At 44.0% G+C, this 26447-nt stretch overlaps 1 protein-coding gene across 8 annotated transcripts in view; it reads right to left on the bottom strand.

The window, feature by feature from the left end:
• The window catches only part of zmiz1a (zinc finger, MIZ-type containing 1a), a 108455-nt gene that overhangs the window by 57397 nt on the left and 24611 nt on the right, over positions 1-26447 (bottom strand). For 6 of the 8 annotated variants that reach the window (XM_084375076.1, XM_084375072.1, XM_084375080.1 and 3 more), the window contains exons 2-3: positions 26216-26332; positions 10164-10241 (exon numbers count right to left, since the gene is read on the bottom strand). The gene's annotated coding sequence lies outside the window, so the exon portion shown is untranslated. Of the gene's footprint in view, positions 1-4348; positions 4447-10163; positions 10242-26215; positions 26333-26447 lie in introns of those variants that run through there. The other 2 variants (XM_084375074.1, XM_084375075.1) reach the window with 2 other exon arrangements.

Genomic DNA, 26447 nt, shown 5'->3' with positions numbered 1-26447 from the left:
TAAAAACATTGCTCTACATTGCTGCTAGTGGTCAAAAACTGTAAAACAAATCTGTTAATATGAGCGTTAATACTCGTGTAAAAAAATAAAAATGTTACTAATCTTTCCGTCCAAACTAGAGATATAACAACACAGATGCCCATCAATAAAGCCTTTAAACACACTTACTGTGATGTAAGCACATCAAGCTGCAAAAGTCGCAACCTGACTCAAACTCTGCCGAGCACACTGGGGTCATTCTCAAACCAGCCTGTCCCCATTGAAATTAAACTGTTGTGACATTTTAAGCTGTTAGCTGAGAGCCAGTCAGAGACAGAGGATGACGAACAGGCACACACAGAGGAACACAGAAACATACGCATGTAAAAGATACACGCAGAGGGAAGCAAAATGGAAAAACAGGCTCAGGAAATTGGCCAGTTCCTGTACAAGAGAGGTAGAGAAGGAGAGAGAAGGGGGGTCTGATGGAAGAAAACTAGAGGCAGGGAAGGATTGAGAGAAAAATATGAGTCTTATGTAACTTAAGTGTCACTGTCATTTTGTGACAAGACACACCGACATGTCAGATTGTCATGAGTTTCCATTAATAATCAGAGCCGGTTTATTTAAGTCTTCTGAGGAAACATGTCTTGGCAAGTAACTTGGCCACATTGTCATTTTTGGATGAGTAGTTCAATGATGAAATAAATAAAAGAGAAGAATGACTGTGTGTCAGGAATCAATTATAAGTGGCTGATCTGAGTCACAGATTTGGAATCAGAAAAAAACAGGAACAGAGCCGTTTGAAAAGTTTGATGAGTACCAACATTTGAGAGTGAATCAATCAGTGGGTTTGTTAATTAATTAACGGGTAAGTTTAATTAATGGATTAATCAATAACCAAGAAAATAAATCAACTATTGTGTGTTATTAATCAATTATTTGAGTAATTTTTAGAACACAAAAAGAAGACACTGAAGACATCCCATTGGTCTCAGGTGAAACTGTGAGCCTTTTTTATTATACTTGCAAAATGATTACTTTATCGATAGGGGAAATTGTAGTTGCAGCACTTGGATGATTTGTCAAGATGTAAGCATATATGTAGATATATATTTATCTGTTTCACATAGGGCTGCAATTAATATGTAACATATCTTTGCAGAATTTGTGAGTATTAAAGTTCAGGTATTACAAACTAATTGTAATCCTATTTTAAATAATACATTTTTATAAGTTGAAATGCTTTGTTTGTCTACTGTACCATTTACATAAAAAGAAAATCAGCAATTAAAAATAAAGTGAGACATCTTATGTGCCCTTCTACATGTTGTGTTTGTGTCGGATGTTTAGTGTGTAGTGTGCGTGTGTGTGTGTGTGTGTCTGTGGTTGCCTAGCCAGACCTTCCCTTCCCTCCCCGTGCCTCACCAGAGCTAAACTTTAACCTCTGAGGCCCTCGGAGCAGAACAGATGACCCCGGCTGTAATCTGAGCCTTCTGGTTTCCACTCCAACGTGAAACCAGACAGACACCTGACCCTCTGGATTCTCACTGATGCGTGTGGACACACACACAAAACACACACAGACATGGATACACGGACACACAATCAGAAACACCTGTTCAAGTCGTCACAGACACACACTAAAGTACACACGGGACACAAACAATTCAACAGGCGCATAAAGGCGCTTTCAATGACGCACAAAACCTGTATTCAAGTGGCTCTTGTGTAGCATTATCCTCGTACACACAAGCAGTTCTCACTTTAGACAAGCATTTCTCAACCTGAGTAGCAGATATAACTATGAGTTGGACTATTGTATCTGCTGCAGTGGGCGAGTGTGTGTGTGTGTCTGCGTGTGTGTGTGTGTCTGGAGAGAGTAACAAAAGAAACACAGTTAAGTACGCACTGCTCACATTTCTCCAGCGGACGTGTCAAGTCTTTGTCAATGGGTGGACATTAACAAAGACAAGTTGACAAGAAAGTACAGAGAAGAAAACACAAAGAACAAACATGCAGAGAAGACGAGTTAGACACATCACACATAAACACCAGGGCTGGGTGTCAAACCTCAGTGCTGTGCCTGAGTCAACTTCTATAATCATATCCTGAACTAAGTCTTAATGTAACTTTAAAGCTTTGCTGAATTTTATTTAAACAAAGTTCTTCCTCAGCAACAACATTGAACACTGTCAACAAATCCCATCAAAAGACAAAAACAATGCATCAGTACATCCCTCAATATTTTCCAACTTCCCCATCCTGTCTGTGGCACTCAGTCCTCAGCCCATTCATTCCTACTGAAGACAAAATCTTTAAAAACAAGTCACAAATATATAGTTTCACTTTAAAAAAAAAAAAAGGGTGAATAATTTCCTAAAACAGCCGGCCATTGTAGTTTTTAGCAAACGCTACTTAAACAGAAGTAAATCGTGCATTTGTTGGGAACTATTTTCAACCGCGGATTAAAACACATTTGATGCTCTAGCGAATATTTACAGTGGCCGGGTTATGTATGTGAAATGGAACAAAACTGCAGTACCCAGGTTCATCGTGATGAAGACAAACGTCTCCCAGTATAACGGTGGGGCTCGCTGATGTGTTTTTAATGGATCTCTGGCACAGAGATAAGAGCAACGTCAGGATTTGGCTACATGGGCAGGATCAATGCCTTGCTATTTTTTGTCCTTTTATGGGATTTGTTGACAGTAGGAAAAACTTACAATATCAGCAGATCATCCTCTTTAATCATTACTCGTAGTAAGGCATAATTTTGCTATTGGTAACAAAACTCAGGTATCCAAACTAGATGTTCATGTCGTTATCAGACAGAAATGGATGAGAGAAAATGAGTAGGTGGAGTAGAGGATCATTCATTCATTATATGAATGGACTGAGGCTAATAGATGGAACCTATCTTAAGTATAAATGGCTGTGTATGTACACAAGCATGTCCTTTTTTTTCACAGTTCATTAAAAAGAGCCACTTCACCACTGGCTGTTGTGAAAGGGGGAGCAGCAGCTCTGAGCTCATTGTGGATCCACTAATCCTTCACTTATCTGAACCACGTCAATACTGCTGCTGGCCCCCACCCTCCGCTCCATTCTTTCATTTTCTCTGCTTCCTTCTCCTCAATTTTCTCCCCCCAGCCATCCTCATTCCAACCTTGCCCCCCCTCCTGCCTCCAGCCCCCCCAAGGTGCTGCTTGAAATCCATCCTATCTCTTTTGCTTCCTCTGGACAAAACAGAAAGGGTACAGGGAGTAATAAGACAGAGCAGCAGGGGTGGGATGGCTCTAGTAAGGTTATTAAGCCTCGCACACAAACACACGGTTCGCCACAGGGCCACTGAGGTGAGACCCCTGGGGGGGTTGGGGGCCATTTCTGTTTGTGTGTTATGTGTTGAGAAGGCATTTTATGTGTTCGTGGTGGGAGGGGTGAACGACGAGGCCACCCACCTTTTCTTCCTGCCGCTAACAAACAGTGTTTGCTTGATATCTGCTTTGCTTAATATCCAGGAATGTATCATTTTAGACCAAGGCTGCCAATATTCACCGCTTTGTGCTGTTTGTCAATATCTTGAAATTGGATCGTATTCATGCTGAAAAAGATCCAAATCCTGCAGAAAGAAGAGGGTCTCTTCAAACACAGCATTTAGGCCATCGTGTCATGGCGAAACTCTCCACACAAACCTAAACAATTTCAATTGATTTAAGTGGGTTAACAGCTCCTTGAGGCAAAGTGAGACATGTTTCATTGCAGGTTTTACAGACTGTCAGCCCCCTTTTCTAGTTGAGTTAAAAACTCCCACATAGAGCCGTAAAGAGTCTCTTGGTTTCCTCTCACAAAGTATATACTGTACACGGAAATTATTACTGGAACCAGATCAAAATGTTGAAACCAGACTGACCTGGACCTACTGTGGTCAGGAGAGGAGAGGAGAGGTGAGGTCCAGTTGTAACTAGCTCTATCTTTCCAACAATAAGGATAAAGGCTCTTTAAACAGGATTTGGCCTGACCCACCTCTCTGTAGCTGGGAGCTGATACAGCAGTGCACGGCCAGTGGTGGATCATTTCTCATCTCCAAATCTGCTTTGGCATGGTCAGGAGTGGCAGTGCAAGTGTGTGCATGGCTTGGGGGGGGGGGAGCATGGCACACGCACAAAAACACAGAGGGACTCTGAGAGGGGAGGGGCCGCCAGCCAGGGTGCATTGTGGTCCGTCTCTTGTGGGGTTTTTATTGGTGCTATTCTGACAACACGAGGCCGGGTCTTCCCTCACTGCTCAGCTGAGCAATCAGGTCACCTCATCTTGACAGACACAAACACACGCACACACAGACGTAAACACACAGAGACACACTCACGCGTAGACACGCAGTGCATGCCGCCTGCAGCTGTTGCCAATGATGTCAGTCCTGATTTGGCCAAACTAGCCTTTTGTTTCCCAGCATGAACACAGGAGAGAGGAGGAGGCTTCGTTTGGCAGTGCAGCGAGAGTTTTTCTGTCTCGTAGATTGTTTGGATTGAGGATTAGCTACTGGTTGCTGACATGAATGTCTGAAAGCAAAACAAAGAAATTTTATGTGCTTGAACGGTTATAGCTTAGAAAATTGATTTAGCTTCGATAACCAATAGGGCCGCGACCGGATTGGCTTATTATTTTCATGTTTAGTTAATAAAATTAGAGCTGCAACTAATAATCCTTTTCATTCTTGATTAATTTGCTGATTATTTTTTCAAATAATCGATTAGATGTTTGGTCTATAAAATGTCAGAAAAGAAAAAGATATTCAGTTTACTGTCACAGAGGAGGAAAGACACCAGAAAAGGTTCATATTTAACAAGCTGGGATCAGAGAATTTTGACCTATTTTTCCTTATAAAATGACTTAATAATCAGCTGACAACTTATCAACTGGCCTTTGCAGCGCTAAATAAGATGTCAAAAAATTGTAAAAATGCTCATCACATTTTCCCAGAGCCCAAAAATGATGTCTTCAAAATGCCTCTTTTGTACAACCAACAGCTTACAATCCAAGACTCTTTATTTACCATCATAAATGACAAAGAAAAGCAGCAGATCCTCACATCTAAGAAGCTGGAACCAGCAAATGTTTGACATTTTTGATGAAATATGAAAAATGACTACACAGAGAGTTTACATTTGAGGATGCAGCCACATGTGTTTGTGTGTAAACAACACTTAATCTTGGAGAAACATCAAACAAAAGCACCTTATAAACAGGTATCGTTGAGATATTTTTGGATATAAAGTGGTGTAAACCAAGTTATATAAACGCTAAAGTGAGTAGAAGAAAGAAACATCAACTGCTATGCGTTAAATTGTCAAAAAACACACAAGCATAAAAAGCTAAAAGCTCTTGATAATTGCCAGCCTCCGCAGCAGGTTGCTGACACCTCACTGTAATGAGTTGTTGATAAACTTGAAAAGCATGAAACTGATTTTTTTGGAACACAAAGTTAGAGACCACTGCTCTCATCGAACGCCCTCATACCCCCTTTCTCCGACACAAACACACACAAATACACTTTCCGCCTCCAGCCCCCTGATGACTGTTGGCAGATTTGTCTGAGGAGCTTAATTGGTGCTTTCTCATTTTTTCCTCTTTCTCACTCTAACTTTGTCTCTCTCTCATTCAGCAGCGTGTGCGTGTGAGTGCACATGTGTAGAAAAGCACCAGCGCCTCTGTGTTTTCATGGCAAGAGGACAACAGCGTGGGTGCCACTAAATGAAACAGAGGCTGAAGCAACTGCACACTCTGTGGTGATGTGATCGGGCGAGCCAACTCGGTTAACCAAATCTTGGAACGAGCTTCGACTGAACAGAGCGCGCACCGCTCAGACACACGCGCACACATGCGAGCACAGATACACACGCGCACACATGCGAGCACAGATACACACGCGCACACTCACAAGTTGTCCTGGTGCCCAGGCAGCTTTCCTGCTGCCGATAATGAGGAGGTTTGGAGATGTGCATTTGTTTGTGCAGATCTAAAACACACACACTTTAATGACTTGAGCACTCTGCCAATCACACACCGGCTTCCAGTCAACAACATCAGCATTCTGCTTACCATCACATTTGTGCACACACCCAGAAACACACACACGGGAGTCACATATCACACCTGCTGACATGAGATACAAAACATAGCATGAGACACTCTTCCACCGAGCTATTATGCTGTCAGTGACATTTTCGAAAAAATAATCCGACTTCTCCTGACATTTCGAGCAGCGGCTGGTTGCAGCGTGCGCTGCTGTACGAGCAGCCTGCCTCTTGATCTGAGATGTGTTTCGTGAAAGCCCGGCAGCCAGGGCTGCTTGTTGGAGCAATGATTTGATTAGGTCTGCGCTGATTACAGCCTTGTTGGTTACAATGTACGGCTCTATCAGACAGAGTAAGAGGGAGGGAGAGGGAGTGATCGAGAGCGGGATTGTCAGTTTGTCCAGCTGTCAAGAGAAACGGCGCATTGTGCTTGCTGGGTGTGCGTGAGGAGCTGAGCGGAGTTTTGAAATGAATCAGCTGATATCAAAGAGCACCAGTGAGGATATTAATACAAATCTGTTAGCAGTTATCAGCACTCAGGAGAGCGATAGGACGCTTTCCTCGAAGTGGCCCCTTTGAATCGGATCACGGCTAAAGGAAAAGGAGCAGTGCATCTGAACGTCTCCCATTTCACAAACAACGCTATCGCGGATAAACACTTTTAACGGCAAGTGCCTCGTCTTGGCATTGTGCTCGAGAGCTGTAGACTTTGCAGCACAGCAGCAGCTCAGCCGTGGTGTGTAATATTGGCTAAGAACAAATAATCTGAAAAGCCTCAAATGCCCTCTGCCTTTGTAAGCTTTATAAAATATTAACCAAATTAATCTACAGTCTTTTTTTTTTTCAAGAGAACATACTGTACCGCACTATAAACCAACAATCATTCCTGAGATTAATTCTAAGAAATGCAGCAACATTTTTGATCTCTGAAAGCCGGGGACAAGGTGTAATTATTCCTTTCAATATATTATGTTTTCTCTTAATTAGGTCTGAGCCGGTGAACGCTGCTCCGCGTGCTGAAGTGACAGCCACAGAGCCACAGGCGTCTCTCAGCGCAGCTTTATTCCTAACAGCAAGTGCGCCGGGTGGAACAAGCTATTATAACATTATGGGGGCTTAACAGATAGCAGTGCAGCATCTGATCGGAGGTCAGATTCGTGTTGTGCCTCGTGAAGATATTTTTAAAGACCGATATGATACCCCGTGTAGTGAAGCAATTTCTAGAGGCCTCGAGGCAGAACAAAAGGGCAGAGTTCACCGAGAGCAGAAAGCGCTTCACTCCGAACATGCGACCGGAAAATGAGGGCCGCAAAGTAAAATAGAAAATCATTTGAAGGGATTTTATAGATTGCAGATTTAATGTCCGTCTGATGGGAAAAAAGAGAGAGAGAGAGAGAAGGAGAGCGAGAGATCAGAATTAATCCTCTTAGCTGTTTGTTTGGTAATCTGATTTAGTCTGATTTTTAGGCTGCTATCTCTGGTTGTGGTTACTGATGCTGTCTCTGGATTGACCACAGCCATTTTCACCTTCAAACACTGCCCCCCCCCTCCTTCCCCCTCTGGTATATTAGGGTTTGGGCTTGACATATAAACAAAATATCACTATATGTAAGTCCCCAGCTCACCAAATCCAGCAATGTGTCTGCTTATGAAATTCCCCACTCTGACATCGCTCCAGAGAAGCACACTACAGCTGTCCCTGCTCCAAATAAATGACCTACTTTGCACATTAACACACATTTACATGCAGGCAAATTCCAGGGCAGCTTCATCGTTTCTGTTCCCGGCTCAGACGCGTCTCGCTTTAAGTGTGACGTGGCTCCTGTCCAGTTCTTAGAAAACGCTGCTTCTTCTCCTTCTTGCCATCTTTGAGGGGATCACTCTGAATGGCGGCGGCTTAAACCGGGCTTCTTTTGGGTGAGTAATACGCGGCGAGGTCTCGAGCAGAGTCGTGCTTCGGTCGTGCGAGCCTGTTAAAAGGAAGGTGAGGCTGGCACAGAGGCCCACCTAAGGTGCTCCCGGCTCAGGCAGAGCTATTTCCAGACCACCAGCCCCTCCCGTCTCCTCCACCTCCACCTCTGGTGGGGAAACCACACCACTGCTCAGGCCCCAGTCACAGACATGACTCAAGAATGGATCCATTATTCACACAGGCTGTTAGGGGACTGGCACAGGAGGGTGGGATGTGGTGGTGGGACACAAACGCTCACTTTTACTTAACTTAGACTTGCTCATGCAAGCAAAAAACATGATGAGAGTGAAGTATTTTTAACAAAAAAAAACAGGTAGCTCAGCAGACTGTGTATCATTAGACCAGTATAGTTGAACAATGTCATATAAATACCCAGAGTGTGATTTGAGTAACTCAAACAGCTCCAAACGAAACAGACTCACCACTGTGTCCATGTGTATCAATGCCGAAAGGATATGTGTGAACTATCAGGGGCCATGTGACTGTAGACGCACACGCACACAGAGCAGCGCGACACAATAGTGCAACGAAAGTCAACACAGCTTTATACACACACGTCATATCAAGTTCAGAGAACGCTCGACAGCACAACACAGCTCCACACAACTCGACATGGATGAATGTGTAAGTGCTCTCCCTCTCCTCTTTCTCAAACACACACGCAGAGGCCAGATTGTATACGCGTTTGCTCACGGACCATGATAAGAAAATGTGGTAAATGCGTAATCTGATATGCATGACTTGAGGTTTCTCTCTGCCTTTCTTTTCCTCTTGGAAATCGCAGGTTGCATCCATAATTTACACCAGCCTCCGTCTGTTTCTCTCTTCTCCACTCTCTGCTCCCTCCCTCTTTTTTCTCCCTCCATCTCCTCTTCTCTCTCCTGGCAATCTGGCTTTTGCAGCTTTGCTCATTAGCATATTGCAGAATGTGCAGATGCCACCAAAAATTATTCACCTTCCAGCGCTTTGATGCCATTTCACATGTACACAAACTACGCCGTCGACATTTTGCGCAGCCCCCCAAACAAAAGGGACGAGGTCTTCGCGCGCTCATAGTGCGACGTCCTTTAGTCTGATGTTTCCTCACATCCTCATCACCTCAATTACATCATCAATCACCTCAGCCAGAGGTCTTTGACACTGTGATGACGATTGATGGAGTGTTTCTTCCCAGTCAAGGTTTAAATGAACGCTTAATATTCATGCAGTCCAAGTGAAAACTGAACACATAATATTCAGGCTGTTCAAAGGCTAATTGAACACAGTATTCATGCATGTTTTTGCATTAAACGGAGCGTCGTCCTGCAGGTTACGCAAGCAAAAGACTGGAGAATGGGGATTAGCTGTTGTCCTCCTCCTCTTGGGAGATTTATATTGGTACTGATCGAGCAGATCAATAGCCATACATGGTAACTCACCATTGCTAGCACTGCTGCTGTTCAGGTTTCACACCCTAGGGGCAGATTGAAGCAGAGCCAGAGAGGTATCACCGCCGAGGTACACATGCGAGAATGTGATCTTGTAAACATCCTCAAAATGTTGGCTTTTTTTCTGAATCAACCACATCAGAGGAAGAAGAGTGATATAGTGGAGCTTGGCAACACAACTTGTTTGGGCTCTTGTGACTGACTGCCCTGTTACCTGACAAGCGCCAGCTGTCTAACACGCAAAGAGGAAATGCCATCGCCCACAAAATCCAATCCCTATCATGTAAATCGTCACGAAACCATGTGCTTTCATTCAAAACAACGGCGGTCTGCCTCTCATGGCGATTAACTCAGTATGTTCTGACGTGCATGTGGTCCAGTGTTGTCCTCTCAAAGCGTTTGGACAATAAAACAAAGCGCAGTATCAATTTCAGTATCACCGGGGAACTAACAGATGATTTGAGTTTAAGTTTTAGGGCCGCAACATTGCAAAAGTACATTCTATTTTCCATTCAGTCGACGCCTCAGTTACTGTACAACATAATCACCATCAGTGAATTCAGTTCTGGGACAAAACGCCCGCATGCTTAGTGGCAACACAAGACAAAATCCAAACAGCAGCTGTCTTATCTTGTTCCTAAAACCACGCTGAAGCATATCTGTATCACCGCTGATGCTTGTGACAAGGGGATAAATCAGGATTCTTACCAGTTGTGGATGAGGACGCTCCTGCGTTTCCTATCAGGCAAAATCGGTTTCTTAATCCTCATCAATCACAGAGCGCGCCTAAAATGAGACAAAACAGAATGCAACGCACATCAGGGAGTGTGACAAAACACAATCTGCTTTTTAGTGATAGGAAAACAAGACTTAGGTGGCATCATTTATCGAGATGTAATAAAGCACCCTGTCGCGCATCTGACAGATTGGAAACACATAACAAGGAGTGACAGAGCTGGAGAGAATGTGCGTCTCTAATCCCCGGCAAAATATGAAAGATAAGATACTTAAATGACAAATACGAGTTGATTTCTTGTGAGTGTTTTTCGCGCCATTCTAGTTGCAGAAGCAGCTGTCTTTGAACTCTCCAGGCTCTAATCACGGAGGAATATTTCTCCTCTGCTTCTGGCTCTTCTCTGACTACAAACTCCTAATGGGACGACCACTCGCCAGCTATTAATGCGCTAGCTTACTTTACAGGACTGCATCGTTGACTGCTGTATTTCTGTGATTGAAACTCCCACATCATTTCATTAATATTCTGCGAGACTTCTTCCCAAAACTGTCTGGCTCACATTTTTTTCCACGTGTACTCGTACAATAGGTGGAAAATAGACTTGAGCTATCTTCACAGGCTACAGATTGCCCAACATTTAATTACTATTAACACACAAGCTAAGTACGCCTCCATGATTTATTCATTTTCCCCCATATTTGAGTCCAATTAAATTAGTCATATGGGTTTAATTAACTAAATATGATCTGATATTGTAATTTCACACTTGGACATGGGATACAGAGAAGGGGTACTTGAGCACAAAGAAAACCACGGTACACCAGTGCTCATTATGTGCAGTCATGTTGGCATTACCAACAGCAGCATTAGCTGAATGACTGCTCCTAATCAAGGTTTACACACTGGGAGGTTACCTTTATTCCTAAAGAACTGGGATCGCTCTGCTCACGCCATTATTCACTGCTGCTATTAGTCATCGAACCGTAGCTAATACGAGGAACACCCCTCAGCTTTTCTGGGACCTGTGCTCTGCTCATTATGAAGACCACACAACTGCAATTAGGAAAAATAATAGTTTACTCCTCTGGTTTGAAGGGTTGCTTCACTTCAACGTATGTTGCATATATAAACACATTTTATGTTCGACCTCTAGTGATAGCTATAGAGAGAGTTTGGGTTTTATTTGGCTGAATTTGTCTGCCTTCATTTAAATTTTTTACTATTTCTACTTACCCAATGAAGTGCGACGTATTTGTTGCTCACTTCCTGTCAATGTAGCGAGTGACTTCAGTTTTTAACAATGAGCTTTGTAAATATTGTTAACTTTATTTACAGTTCATTTTTGTATGTAGTGTTTTTTAAATCGTTTTGATAATCAGTGTCTTAGATGATAGATGATGATAGATGATAAGATAAATGATTGAAAATGCTAAAAACGCTACACAAAAACATCGTAACGTGTATATGTATAAACATTGACAGTTGTCGTGCCGTGTACATTCGCTTACCTTCCGTATTGAATTCTATCATGTAAATGTTAAAAATATATACAGTAGATTTAAAGTTTGACAGTTTAAAAAGCCCATCCTGTTTTAGCCTAAAAACACTGTTGCTGGTGTTGGGGTATGATTCTCGCTTAGGATGCGAGGGTCCCAAGTTCAATTCCCTGGCGAGCTTCCTTTTTGATCACAACCCGGCTAAAGGCGGGACAAAGAAGGTCAAACCATGCATGAGTTGTAACTAAAAATACATTTACTTCACACAACTAAAAGGGAACTCAATGTAAAGACGAACTAAATACAACAGAACCAAACAGGGTGGATGCGAGTGGAGAGTCTGTCCGACTTCCACCAGCTTATGTAGTCTTACAGGCAGACCAGATGAACCGAATCTCCCAGACGACACAAGTCGTTTGCTGATATCCGCTTTGCAAAGGTTGAAAAATGGCGACCAAAAACACACTTTTACAATAATTCTCTGCTCGAGAGAAAAATTGCATTGTATTCCCTAAACACATTATATTTTATATTCAACCATTTGAAAGCGCTGGTGTCAAGGAAGGTCGTCCTTTAACAGCAAATCATTGGTGCTCACTTTAACTGATACACACTCACCACAGGACCTGTTGTGGGTTTTCCTTTTCAATTGCACCTGGTGGTTTCTACGCCTGTGTGTCTTTAGTTGACTGAGTAGTTCTAAAGCACAATGTCTAATGCTGGTGTTATTCCCCACTCATACAAATGTACCATCATGGCGCTAAATGAGCTGCAGCGAGTGATATAAAAAAGCACACAGTAATTTACTGATGGCTGGTAATGAAACATGAGGCCGGTGCTGCATGTTTTCTCACTCTTGCCGAGAGGAAATATTGCTGCCGAGAGCTACGCCGGCTTGCGAAACACTGTCACATCGCCTCACGACACAGGCAGAATTATCAGAGAAAAACAAATGGAGGCAGTGATTCACTAGTTGTTTATTTACAGCCCTCTCCGGAGAAGAAATAAATTCCCCTGTTGAGGCTTTGTTTCCCCATCATACGACACAACGGGATGCACGAGAAGAGGGGTGAGCAGGCCACACACACAGAAACACACGTACGAGTGTAAGCCGGCGCGCGCGAACACACGCGTAAACGTCTTACATCTGGATTAATCTCCAACGGGCGTCATCACAGATGCCATTAAACGTAGCAGAAGGCGAGAATCATGCAGGAAAAAGAGGCTGCCATCTGAATAATTTATTCGGAGGCTCATCTTGTCTCACACCGGGGGGATTTCTGCTTTCAATTTACACTGTTCTCCTCCCCGTATTCAAATGTGGGAGCAGATTTGTTGTGATTGGCACACGGAAGGTCAACGTTAGCAAGCTAGCGTCGATGCTGTCCTCGGTGGGCCGGTATGCCGGTCTATTAGCACACTGGGGTAGTGTGTGTGTGCGTGTGTGTGGCAGTCTTTGTTTACCTCAGTGTGCGCTGGGTGACACTGGAGAATAGGCCCGTGGAGCGCAGAGACAGCAGTGTGTGTCTGAGCTTATTAGGCTGCTTTCCAAGGACACAGGAGGCTCTAGACATTACACTGGCTGGGGAAAAAACACTATTGCTAATCATAGCAGGAAGATGTTAGGACTGCAGACGCAGAGCGAGGGGGGTAGGGGAGGAAGACAAAAAGTACAAGAGAGGGAAGGGAGGATGAGAGAGGGAGGAGGCAGGGAAAGGAGGGAGAGCGCAGGATGAAGTCATGGCTCTCATGCGTGTCCTCACTCTGGGTGTCACACAGGGACTGAGAGGAGGACAGAGAATGTCTCGGTGAAGCACAGGTCATCTGTGACAAGATGAGCTGCCATTAGCCAAAAGGCACACAGAGCGACTCGGCAAGCAGAAGGAACAGGGAAAAAAAACTCTCTCGGAGTGACAAACTGTATTCTCAAGTCTTCTGTTTGAAATTTGCAGCATCCGAGGCAGCACAAAGGATGTGTTTTGTTGTTCCGCGCTGTTGTCGTACGATTCCTTGGGGAACAGATCAGTCTATTTCACTTTGCACTAGATGTACATGCAACAGAGACAGGGAACATATTCGAGACGTGAAGGCTGTGTTTGTCTAAAGACGCTCGCTCTCGTTCTCTGAACTGTAATCCAGACAGAAAAAAAATAAAAGAGCCGGTTACGAGGTTGCTCGAGGAGAAACTGTGCTTATCCAGCAAAATGCCCTTGTCATTTCCAGTAGTAAATTGGTATGTGCTAGCTAGCTCTGATGACAGGACTTGGCTGTTTCTGCCGTTACAGGCATGAATGGCCCTGTAGTAGCCGGGCACAGTGCAGCGGTTCAACAAGGCCTCTTTAACCAGCTGAATGACAGGCAAGCAGACGGGCTGTGAGCCAACCACAGACATTCAGCTCTGGCTGCTGTAATGATGCCAGTTCAGCCAGACCAGGGAGGCAATGTGACGAGGGCAGTGAGGGAGAGGCGAGTCGAACTCTATGACAACAGTTAGGTCATGTTTCTTCTCCAATTTTTCACAATTGTCCAACACTCCTCTCGTGTTTACTCTTCAAACTGTTTTGTTGTCTTTGTGTTACCGTGGGGAGTCTATGAATGAGCGGCTCGCTGCCTTGTTAAACTTTAAATGTCAGTGTCCACAGCCCTGAGCATTGCGTCAGTAGCCCTTTGCACTCTCCCTGCCTTGTGGAAATCTCTGTGCAAACTGAGGGGAAACTCGGCACCAGTATGACACAGCATGGAGGAATGCACCAGCGGATGTGGCTCTCTCTCCCTCTCTTTCTCCTTCTCAGTCAACCCCCATCTCCTCCTCCTCCTCCTCCTCCCCGCTGTGGGCAGGTCCATATGCACCCAGTAATTATCAAGGTTATTTTCTCCAGAGGGCCAAATCCCTGTTTATGGGCATGAGCGTGTGTCACAGGGCCCTGGCCGTCAACCCACAGGACGCTGACTCTGTAGACAACCCCAAAGAAAATCCCAGCTTCAGCGACACTGCGGTTGTAGGATCCTGCAGTTGCTTTGCTCCCATCTGAGAATAAAATAACATTTGTGATTTTCGGTAGCTGTGTCATGACCTCAAGTGAGACAGCAAAAATGTTTCGTGTGAGCTTCCACCTCAGCTCCTGCCAAAACCGAGGAGTTATTTCTGGAAACCACCGACTTAGAGAAAGAGAGAAAAATTAATACTCAGACGCTGAACCCCAAAAACGGCAGAACCTTCGATTTAAATCAGTGCTATTTATTTACCGCAGACATCAGGGCAGAGTGTTTTATATTAGTTCTGCTGAACTGTAAAAACGCAGACAAATTTCCACTTTCATTGGTTCGATTCAGTCCCTTCCCAGAGCCAGACACCCTGGAGGATTGTGACCTGGGCTACAGCACACATTTCCTTTTGGCAGGGGCTACACAGGAAGTGAAGACTGTGAAAGGCCAGTGGTTAACAAGCCCTCCAACAAGCTAACAAGCTCGCTATTTTACCAGTTAATTAGAGGCAAACAGGAGGCAACTTTGTCTTCTGGATGGGACTCAGAGTAGGCTTGTTCTTGTGCTACAGTAGGCTCGTCAGCAAACAAGAGCCTGGAGGAGCCTGAATTACAAGCTCAAAAGTAAATCTGCATGTAACAAACTGTTAGCCAGGGTCAGCAGTGCACACACACACACACACAGACACACACACCGAAATCGGCTGCTCCCTTCACAAAAGCTGCTTCCTTTCCGTTTCATCACGCAGGCCGGGCTTTGTTAGTGTGCGGAAATGCCTCCAGAGGGAATGAAAATACTGGCAAGTCCCTGCAGCTCTTTCTGGAGAAAGACGGGTCCTGCAGCTGCAAGATCACACACATGCACGCAACCACACACATGTATGCCAAGAAGTGCCCGTGTAGGTTGAGGGCTCAGGTTACGTACAGAGATAACCGTGTTAACCTAAAGAACATAAACACCGGTGTGTGGTTACAGGGCTGTCAGGGCACCGGAGAAGTCAGGGCGAGCGAACACTGACTGTACAGAATCTAAAGTTGGACTAATATTGTCACGGCCGCCACAAAATTATAGGCAGTGTCACTGTGAAGGCTCTTAACCACTGCTAAAATCATGGGGTTTTCCAGCCTGGGAATTACATTTGGAGAATTAAGTGACTCTGCTTCCTACATTCATTAAGTCATACAAGTATCGTTGTCTGGCTGAGAGATACAGAACAGTCGCCGAAAGGCCAAGAAAGAAAAGCCATCTATCCGTTTTCCATACCCACTTATCCAATTCAGGGTTGCACACATTCACACCTTCAGTGCAGTTGCATGAAAACCAGAGCAGCCAAAGAAAACACGGCAGCGAACGTTCAAACTTCACAGTCAGGGAGCAAACCCTCGAACTTCATGGTAACCACCGAGCCACTGTGCAGCCCGCTACCTTCCACACGGTCTTAAATTTTTTTAATATTCCATTACCTCACTCGATGGCCATCTCAGTTGGTGAAAAACACGTGTTTGTAATCAGACGACAGCGCTCCCAACAACAGATGATTGCAATCAAACAGTCGATGGCGTGCACTTAAGGCAAAAATACACCATATTAGTAAGAAACAGAACCCCGTGATTCGAAGGAATACGGGATGTTTCTGAGAGATTGGACCATTGTTGAAGTAATAGAAGTGCAGACACATGAAATCATCCACGTGTTTCATGTTAAATGATAGCAGACATAATGACTAATATTATCCAAAATATGAAGTCAAGCTTTATAAGTAAACAGTCATCAGTTGTATTTGTTATTTTTTCCAGCAGATTCACAAACTGTAAAACTGAATATCTTCAATATAAACTAATCAGACAAGCAAGGTTGATTTTGAAACTATTTTGGGGAAGTAACTACGGCACACAGTGAATTTAAGCTCCACGCCGTCTCACTGCGCCACCCACACTAACATTCAGTTGACCCCGGAAATTTAAAACAGTTTGCTATTTCCATTTAATATTTCATGTAAATTGTACCTCCTACACAAAACTGACGGACTCAGCCGCCTACCACCATGTCTTTTCATTACAGCTGCTCCAAGTTTACTGAGATGATACTTCTATATCACAACACTATATGCACTGTATGTGAATGGTACATTCTGGTACTCCAACATGTGGGTCTTATTGTTGTAGGTTTTCACTAATGCACAGTATCTAGAAGATGATAGCATATTGTAGCACGCTGTACTAAAAAGCTTTACTACAGAATCCAACAGAATCAAATAAATCCAACTCTAACACCGGGTCAACAACAAAAAACATTTTTACGTTTGCATTGTTTGGGATATGGACTGCACTTATTTAACAATTTCAACCTGAACAAATCAAAGCACTTCACAAAGCCTATTTTTCACTCAATGGGCGCAAATTGCTCATCTAGAGCAATTTGGAGCTCAGTGTCTTTCTCTGTCTTCAGCCCCAAATCGAAATCAAAGAATTGGCAAAAACGAAAGCCGACTGTTGTGTCACCAAACATTGCCGGTGTCTCGGCCGAAAAGCTGCACTGGAATACAACGCACTGACCCTGGCATTCAACAAAGGGAAACCAGAAGACTATAGACCGCAGATATACAAACCAGTGAAAAGTTGCAAATGGCACTGGCGAGGAGGAGGAGGCAGAAATTAAGGAGAAACTGCACTAAATGGGTGAAATCATCAAGCTTAGGGGGGCTTTCCCTTTGTTTTTTTCCTTGCACTGCTTCCCTTAGCTGAACAGTCAATCAGAGTGCTTTCTCTCACCAGCTCGCTGCCGATTCTACTTGTTCAGTCGGACAAAAAGCTGCCAACAAAGGCCAACAAGTGCTAACACTGCAAAAAATAGAGCCATGGACACTCACCGACGGCCCCCATAATTGTGTGTCAGGGCCGTTTGATATGCAAACAGATATCATGATGGGATGCATGGATGGGGCACTGGCCAGATACCTATCCACACGTAACACGAGTCATTCTGTTCTGCTGTTTATTACCAGGAAAATCTGATGGAGTCCAAAATATTTAAATCACTCCAGTCATAAAAGTGAAAAGAATTCCCTCTGACCACAATCTGAATTTGAAGGTAATACTTGACTGGAATTTGTCTGGGACATCGAAGTCGTTCAGGACAACTAGACTGAGTTGAGGGATCTGAATTGGTGAACTCGGATGGTAGTATGTCGAGGATCGAAACACTAGCCCCACAATTAATTCGAGCCTCACTCTACCACCTAAGTGGTTGTATCGCCAGGTCGAAGATGTCAGAGTAAACAGGCTGTAGGTCGAACCCAAAACTCAGCTCTGTATTGAGAAAGACAGCTGGAACAGATAACACAGGTAATGATTTTTCATGTTTACCCACATTTAGACCTTCAAATAACTGCTTTTGCAAGTTAGGTTGGACTCACCGGACTCACTGAACGGGCTAAAAAGTATGAAATTAAAATGCATGTTGTGAAAGAGAAGAAGAATTTCTCTTTAAATATAAGCACAGAAACCAGGTCCACTTGGGACATATGGGTATCTACACTGTTTATGATCTCATCACTTAACAGACAAGCTGTCCAACACGCTGATTTCCCAAAAGTGTGTGTTCCTTTAACAGCAAGTAAAAGGTGGACTTCTGACCAACACAACTGACTGAAATGCTGTCTTACCGGGGAAAGTATCAGGGGAAAGCAGATTCAAGATGCACTGACAGAGTGGAGGAGCTTCCAAGACAGCTGCTCGAGTTTCTCTCTGTCACTCTCTCTCTCTCACACACACACGCCCATGTGAACACACACACACTCCGCTCCCTCTCTCCTTTTTAGCCAGTGACAGCAGGCACCCAGCGATGACATGAGGAGTGTCTCTGGCAGCCAGTAAGGCAGCACTAAACAGACAGAAATATCTGCTCTGACAGACGGACAGACCGTCACCCACTACGACATGCATGCAGCTGTCACTGAGCTCACCACTCCTCTTCCCAAACCCTCTGGTCTTTACTCTCTCTCTCCACTCTAAACACCGTCTCCCTCATGTTTTTTTTCTTTCTTCCAGCTATCATATCTTATATTGAAAAGCTACATTGTGCTTGGCTCTGCTTGGCTCACGGCCAGAGAGCAGGAGGTGGAGGGCGGAGGGGAGGAAGGAGGTTCGGCTTTCATTAGGGCCAACTGTTGAGCCACCTTCCCCTTGATCAGCACCGGCCTGCACAGGTTTAGCTCTTTGCTCCTTTCAATCTTTTGTTCTTACTTTCCTTTTCACTCTCTGTTCTCTTTAGCTCTGTCTTTCTAAGCCACAGCCGTTCTCAATTAGGAGGGTCAGGGAGCGGAGCGGAGAATAACTCAGGCTCTGGTTTCTGGAGCTGGAAGGACCCAAAGATCAGCAGCAACCAGAAACCACTGCTGTAACGCGCTGCGCCAAAGAACTGGGCTGTGGCTGCCTGTGTGTTTGCACGTGTGTGTGCGCGCATGCACGGGTGTGTGCGTGCATGTTGCATAAATCTTCTCCGTGTCAACAGGTTGTCACTGACCTCTGACCTCCATATTTAAGCAGACATGAATATGACAGAACTGCTAATGTTGTGATTGGCGTGGAGCTGTCCTCTTGCCTGCCGGGACGTAGATCTCATTAAAGATTCTGGCGCTCAAAACAACGCAGAATCTCTCACACACACTCGTGCACTAGCAGGCACACCCACGCAGCATATCCTCGCCCCCATGTAGAGAGCTACTTTAATTGCTTTGTTTCAGTGGTCCCCTCTGAATGGAAGAGAAGCTGGGGGCTGCAGTTTACAAGACACATCTGCAGGTGTTGCATTTCAAACTGAGAAACTCAAGCTGTGAGAAAGAACACATACACCAAACACAGGCACACAGACAGAGGAATATACAGGCTGTCTCCTTCCTCCCTCACATGCACACACTGCAGGTGCAGCGCTGCTCAATGCTCTCCTCCACGGCATCCAGCCCGAGCATCTGAGCAAGGTCGTTGAAAATCTCCAAACATCTGCGTCTCCCTCTGTAAAAATACCGACTTTAAGGTGAGACAATGCAACATAAATGACAAGTCAAAGCTGAGGCGCGGAGTATTGAGCGCAGACGTGTCAAATTGAGAGAAAGAATGTGCCCCTGCAATGTGGCTGACGCTTCCCAGCAGGCATTTCACACTAAAAGTCTGACAGAGCCATAAATACCAGCAGCTAATGTGGCTAAGGGTCATGTAGGTTTTAGATAACCTCTCTACGGACGGTACACTTTGTGAAAAACTACTTTACTCTGTTGCCACACAGCCACTGGTACACAGCACCTCCCCCTGCTGAAAATAGCTCATTCAGAACTATTTTCACCCGTTTAATTCGAAAAACCTCTCGACGCGGAGTCTCCACGAGAATCAAATCTGTTTGTTGTAACTGAGAGTCGAGTAGTTTGGAGGATCTTGGGTAGCGTTTCTCCTAATTCACAGGAAAGAAAGAGCAATCAGCTAAGCTTCAGATGGCATCCGACTGATCCAATCTCCTTTTTTTTTTTTCAAGCGGCTCTATTGTAATGTTCCCACTCACTGGCGCACATGCCGCATTGCACACATTTCTGATAATCTATGCAAATAGGCCACAGATGGACAAGAATGTATCTAATTGAGAAACATATGTGTCGCATTTTTAAAAATAATCATTCTTACATCTCCCTTTGCTTTTTGTCCTCATCCTGTTTCTGTCATCCTTCGTTCATTCATTAAGAGCTACGTGTGGTTGTGATGCTGGCGTCTTGCCACACCGTTTGTGAAATTATTCAAATGAGGATACCATGTTTCTTTTGTTTACCGCCTTGAATGGCGATGCGAAGGCAAGGTTGGCCTATTCATGAACGCCATTTCTCACCCTAGCGCTACAACTGCCACCTCCTTCTCCCTCCCCCTCTCTGTGAATCCATCGGTAGGAACGTCCCGGGCATTATGAGAAGCCATTAATGAGTGTGTGGCGTGGCGTGTTGTGATGCGCGACATATTACAGCCATTCATCAGAGCCGGGGAGACACTTGACAGGCGGACAGCCAACAGGTTGTGTAATCATATAACACAGCCATGTCAGGCCTGCCACGGCTCCGTGTCCCATTCAGGCCTCTAATGTTATTTTCCTCTGGATAATTGACGACGCCAGACAGAGACCCAATGATGGATAACATCATGGACCGACCGGCGCACAAAGATGGCCGCCTACCGGAGTGATGTCATTACAGATTACATCAACATTTGGAGATACTTAAAGAAAAAATTTCAGTTTAATACAACTTAGGTCTGATTGTTGTAGTTTTGGCCAATGTTTACATTAGTTTTGATAACTCTGTTATCAGCTGTGAAGCTCCAGAAATGTTCTGTGGACTACAAAAATGTAGCAGCCTTTCTACCGACATGAAGGTGAGTAGATGATGAATGAATTTTCATTTTTGGGTGAACTTATCGTGTGAATCCAAAACGACTGCACCCAAAATGTTGTTAATAATCCCACATTGCACAAAAAACGGAACATTTGACGAGTAATCTATCCCCTTTTTGTTTACAACCTGTATGATCATCTGATCTGACTGCTCCAGTTTCTTGCCCCATCCGAACCGCTTTCAGCAGATCTCAGCACCACAGTGTTATTATTACCTATTTAGATCGCCGGACTACAAACATAAGGCCAAAGTTGTATAAAACTGAAATTGACATTGAACAAAGCCATGAAAACAAAGCCAGGATCACAATCATATTCTAGATCTATTTCAGCTGCACACCAACTCCATGAAGATTACTTGTTAGATTTAATGAGGCATAATTGTGTAACGGGGAAATCGAGTCATCTAATAAACCATTATTAGTTATTAACCTTAGTTACTGCATAAATTATGTCAAAACATGACAAACTTCAAGTGATACTCTGGTAATTATAGTGTACTAGGAGTGCCATCTGACACTGAGGAATGTGTTGCAAATATTCCAACTCCTCTGCACAACACAACTCTCAGCTGCATCAGAGGAGAAGAGGTGGCCCTGAGGCAGTGTTAGACGTTGTTAAGGATAGCAAGTATCCTCACACAACCTGTTCTGCTCTTGTCCCTAAGCTGGAAAAGAGAAGACAATGTTCTCTCTCATCCTCCCACTCTCACCACTTTATACCTCTGCTTGTTTGTGAGATGCCTCTTGCAGCAGCACACAATACAAAAAAAGGCCAGCTTGCTTGTGTGTGCGAAAAATGGGCCATAAGACGAGAAACACAATGACTATCACCAGCGAGGATAAAAATACACATTCCTGTCGTTTGAGTATCATCACAGTCTCCTAAGCTACAGCACCCTGAGGTGAAACTCCTTAGAGAATAAGAGTCTTGATTAGACTCCGGTTCTCTCTCATTCTATCTTGGTCTGCATCTCTCACCTTCTCTGTCTCACAAACATACAGTACGGTCTAATATCTACGTACACATTTACCTCTCTGCGGAAGAAACAGATGGAGGGAAGGGAGGAAGAAAGTGCGGGACGAATAATGGAGGGAAAGAAACAGACAAGAATGAAAAAGATGGCTGGGAACGGGATGCTAATTCCCTTGGTGCGAGTTAATCCCTAGAAGCTCCAACATCCTTTGCTTTATCTTGGAACACCATGTGGCACTGACAGCTGAAAGAGCAAAAGAGCCGAACCCAACCAGAACACGCTCCGACTAGTTCCACAGATCATTTGAAGACGCTCTTAATCAGACGGTGTGTGTCCACAGGAGTGTTTCGGATTGTTGTTGCATGTTTATTCTGCTTGGTCTCAGCTGGTTGAACTGGTTGATATCACCGTTTAAATGAAATAAACCACTACAGGTTAATGACGACGCCTGTATTGAGTGATCATATCAGGCCGGGGTTCATGTGGTTATTTCCCCGCGTTCACGCTACAACACTGACGTTTCAAAACATATCCACTCTAGATTCTCATGTTTTGGGTTTTTGGTTATTTCCTGCTTTATCCTACAGTTATATCCTCTTGTATTTTGTTGTCACTTTCTACTTCCTGCTCACCTGTGTTCCTAGTGCTCTGAACCTGCACCTCATCCCCTCGTTAGTTTAGTTTGTATCTAAGCCCGTGTTGTTCCCTCACTCTTTGTAGGTCCGTCTGTTCTCGTCCTCACACCAGTCCTGTTTTCATCCTGTTTTCATCCACGCATCTCCTGTGCTTGTTCCCAGGTCCTCATGTGTTCCCTGTGTTCCTGATTCGTTCCTTGTGGTTTTCTGGTTTGTCTGTTTCTTAGGTTTTGTAATATTTTTGTATTGTCCTTTGCCTGCCTTTCTGCTGCCAGTTTTTGTCGCCTGCCAATTTATTGTTTGCACTTTTGGATTTTGGATTTTTTGGATATTGGACTTGGATTTTGATTAAAGCTCACTTTTTGTTTTACTACCTGCCTGCCTGTGTGTCTTGCATTTGGGCCAGCTTAGTGTGGACCAAAATATAGAAACGTTTGTGTTGATTTAAGATGGACAAACACTGGATCCAAGAGGAGTCCAGCTTTACAGTACACCTGTACGGTAGGCAGTGTTGAATTTACACAATGATAGCACCACTGGAGCACCTGACAGATGTGATGTACATAATCAGGTCGTATCAGGCTTTAATTATATTCCAAACAGTAACTGGGTTACTTTACTACCTTCTCATCACTGATGAGGAGACTATTCTGTGCAATCTGAGCAGTGAGTGACTGTTATTTATAAATGGTACATTTATAGTTGGTTAAACTTTAGTTATTTTAGTGTTAACAAACAATAACGTGCTGTATAAACTATCCATTAATTTGCAACTGATGATTATAATACTTTGTAATTGGTTAATAAATACTGTGTAGTTTATCTATAAATATCATTACATTGTTTGTATGGCCATCATAACATTGCAACTGATGTTAATAAACCTTTACAACTGCTTAAACAATGGTTTGTATGGCATTTCATTGTTTGTTATCAAGTGTATAATTGTTTTTCAAGTTTAATTCACTATAAATTTACCATTTACTAATGACTGTTATTATAAAGTGTTACCAAGCAGTGAAGATTGAAGGCAGAGCTTTCATCCAACTTTCATTCACAGCAATTTTTAACAGCATTGGAAACTTGTAGGAAAAAACATAAGCACCCTGAGCTGACCAATCACAGCTGCTGCGGCCTCCAAGAGGTGTCTACATAGTCACACTTCAAGTACAGCCTAGGTACAGCAGCTAGGTGTGTCGGCTCTGTAGCATAGCTGTAACCCTGTAATGCAGAACTATAAATTTAACCTATAGTGTGGACACAACACACTGAACCATTACGCACTCGCACACACAAACACTCGCTCTTCCTCTCTCCTCAATCTCAACTCCGTCGCCTCACAACGGCCACAGTGTTCAGTGTCAACAGTGGTCACACTATGTGGCGCTAACATTAAAAATGCATCCAATTAAAGCTGCAGGGGAAAATACAGCTCTGTAAACGGCAACAGTCTGTAACATGTTTGCAGCGATGATAGGCTTTCTAAACAAATTAAGCCAGAGGAGCTCTACATTACTCATCCTGGCTGGCTGTCTGGCCAAATTCTGCCTCAATTGCACAGTTGTTTGATCAACTGCTGGTGCGCTGTGTATGTGTTAATGTGAGAGGAGGAGGGGAGGAAAAAAAAAGAACAGATATGAGTGCATGGATACCAGGCGAGATGAATGCGGTACGACAGCAGCAGAGAAACACAGTAAAACTTCCTATACTTTCATGTGTCTGCAGTCATGTGCCGTCACACTCTGCGGCTCTGTTCTGTCGGCTGGCAGCGCCTCTCTCCCTCTCTTTCACCGTGCGTTGCTTGTCACTGTTGTGCGCGCGTGTGTATGTGTGTTAAACCTGTCGCTTTCTGTGCTCTGACGTCCGTGTGCTTATCGCTGCGGCTGATCCCTGCTAGTCGGGCATGTGTGTGTGCAGTATCTGTCTGTCTGTCTGCATATATGTGTGCATGAGTGTGTGTGTGTTTGTGTGCGAGGCAGATGTTCCCCGGGCGGTGCCATTGCTCAGCGTTCACACACACACACACACACACACACACACACACACACACACACACACACACACACAGACACACACTAAGGAAGATTAACCAGCACTTTATTTATCCATTTGCTTCCTGGATCTATCCCCACCCACCCTCCAAACCTCCCACAATCCTCCTTAATCCCTGGTAGCAAAGAATACAGGAGGGAAGGCAAAACGAGTGTATAATTGGAGCTAGGTGGCAGAGTTTTGCACCGCTTTGGACCTACTTAAAAAATCACTTTCTTTTCTTGTTTGGGCCACGGCAAACATGCACACACTAAAGAACAGGGCTGCCCAAAGTGGGGCCTGTGAGCCAAAGATGGCCCACCACAAGGTTACATTTGGTCCGCCAGATGTTCTGAGTGAAAAAATAAATAAATTATAATATTGTTTATGCTGTTTTGTTTAAAATGCTCTTTGAATATGTAGGATCCCTATTTATTTATTAGTTTTTCATGATCAAGACAGTCAATTAAAGGAACTTTGAATCCTAGTATCATTTTGTGTCTTAATAATACAATAGGTGTTTGTACGGAAAGCCAATTCAGCCAGTAAAGATAAAAAAAACACGAAAACTAAGAAAAAAATATTCTCTAAATGTAAAATATCCCCACGATTAGTCATAGATATTAGGTAATAAGTCAGAATTGTGAGATAAAAAGTTGAAATCATGAGATAAAGTTGAAATTATCTCATAATTATGACTTACCATACCATATTACCATATGTTTGCTTTCAGCCCGTGGCCCATCATTAAGTTTCGGTTTTGGCCGCCAAAGGTAAAAGGTTTGGGAACCCCTGTACAAGACCTTTGAATTTGTACCACAATAAACTCACAACAAACCCTCCAAGTGTCTCAGTTCATTGTGATAGTACATTGATGATATACCACTTTAATATCAAAGTACTTTCATATGCCACCTGGAGCTCTACTAAGAACAAAAAGCCAGAAAAAGCAGCTTACAGATCATTTAGACTCGAGATTTAAGGTTAAAAACAGGAGTGGGTTAAAGTAGTGTTAAGTTTAAAGAGTACTTTTTGTCACTTGAAATGTATTAACACATAAATCTTTTTCCCCGACTCCCCAGGCCCACATCTGCCCACTGTAAAGAGCAGAAAATGTGAGTTTTTTTGGAAACAAACGGAGCTTGAATCACAGCATCGTGGTTTTTGCTCTATTATCCAAGTATTGACACTGGCCACAAGCTTCTCGGTGGGGACTGGCGGGTTTTTTTTTTTTTTTGGTTTTTCTGGACAGAGCCAAACAAGATCCTGCACGGCTCCTCATAAACAGCAGCTGCAGACTGCTCAGTTCCCAGTTCCTCCCCAGCCGCCAGCCCAGGAGGGTCCAATCAAAACCAGCCACATTACTCCCTCACTTTGCCTTTGCGTGCCAAGTCTGCTCGGCGTCGGAAAAAAAAAGAAGCAGTCAGAACTGCACCAATTACAGAGCTGTGGATTAACAGAAAAAATCTGTTTACCTGTTTTGAACTTTGACCTCTCTGGTGCTGCTGCTGTGGTCGCCAACCCCTCCCCCACCCTGCCCTTCATGTATTCCTCACGCACGGTCCCTCAGTGACCCCTCCTTAAGCGGTGATCTGAGGGGAAGGAAGACAGAAGAAAAGGCTGTTAAATTTCTTTAATGGAATGCCAGGCAGAACCTGGTTCAGACAGAGGACAAATGTATCACAGAGAAATACACTCGTATGTAGG

This window comes from Pagrus pagrus (genome assembly GCF_965226575.1).
Source record: "Pagrus pagrus genome assembly, chromosome: 15".
Lineage (NCBI taxonomy): Eukaryota > Metazoa > Chordata > Actinopteri > Spariformes > Sparidae > Pagrus > Pagrus pagrus.
The sequence above is the reverse complement of the archived record's forward strand: the minus strand, read 5'-3'. Positions and strand labels throughout refer to the sequence as shown.